Below are 451 nucleotides of genomic sequence, written 5' to 3'. Positions count from 1 at the left end.
TTGATAGGAAAATGACCATGCATGACGGGTGTGTTATCCATCCGAGCAATGTTTAAGTGTGCACATAAGGACGAATTAGAAAAAAAAATCTGTCAGTCACTTATCCAGCCCATAATTTAGTACGCCATTCAGACATCCAGCAACTCAGCCTTAGACCCAGCTAGCCTATTTGCCAATTAGCCATTAGCCATTTTGCTATCCATAGAAGCAACAATTTATTTTTACAGCCTGTTACATAATTCCGAGTACACAACAATTCAGCAAAATAAAAATGATGAATATGATAATCAACACAAAAAATATCAGTAAATGGTGCATTTGCTTAATGCCATTACTAGTAAGTATGTTATGCTTAGTGGAATGCAAGCCTTTTCGGTCAGATTTCTAGATGATTAACTTTGTTTTTCAAAATGTGTTTTAACACTGCCTAAAATGATCTAATAAAATAATA

This window comes from Penaeus monodon, chromosome 23 (genome assembly GCF_015228065.2).
Source record: "Penaeus monodon isolate SGIC_2016 chromosome 23, NSTDA_Pmon_1, whole genome shotgun sequence".
Taxonomy (NCBI): Eukaryota; Metazoa; Arthropoda; class Malacostraca; order Decapoda; family Penaeidae; genus Penaeus; species Penaeus monodon.
Note: the sequence above shows the minus strand (reverse complement) of the source record.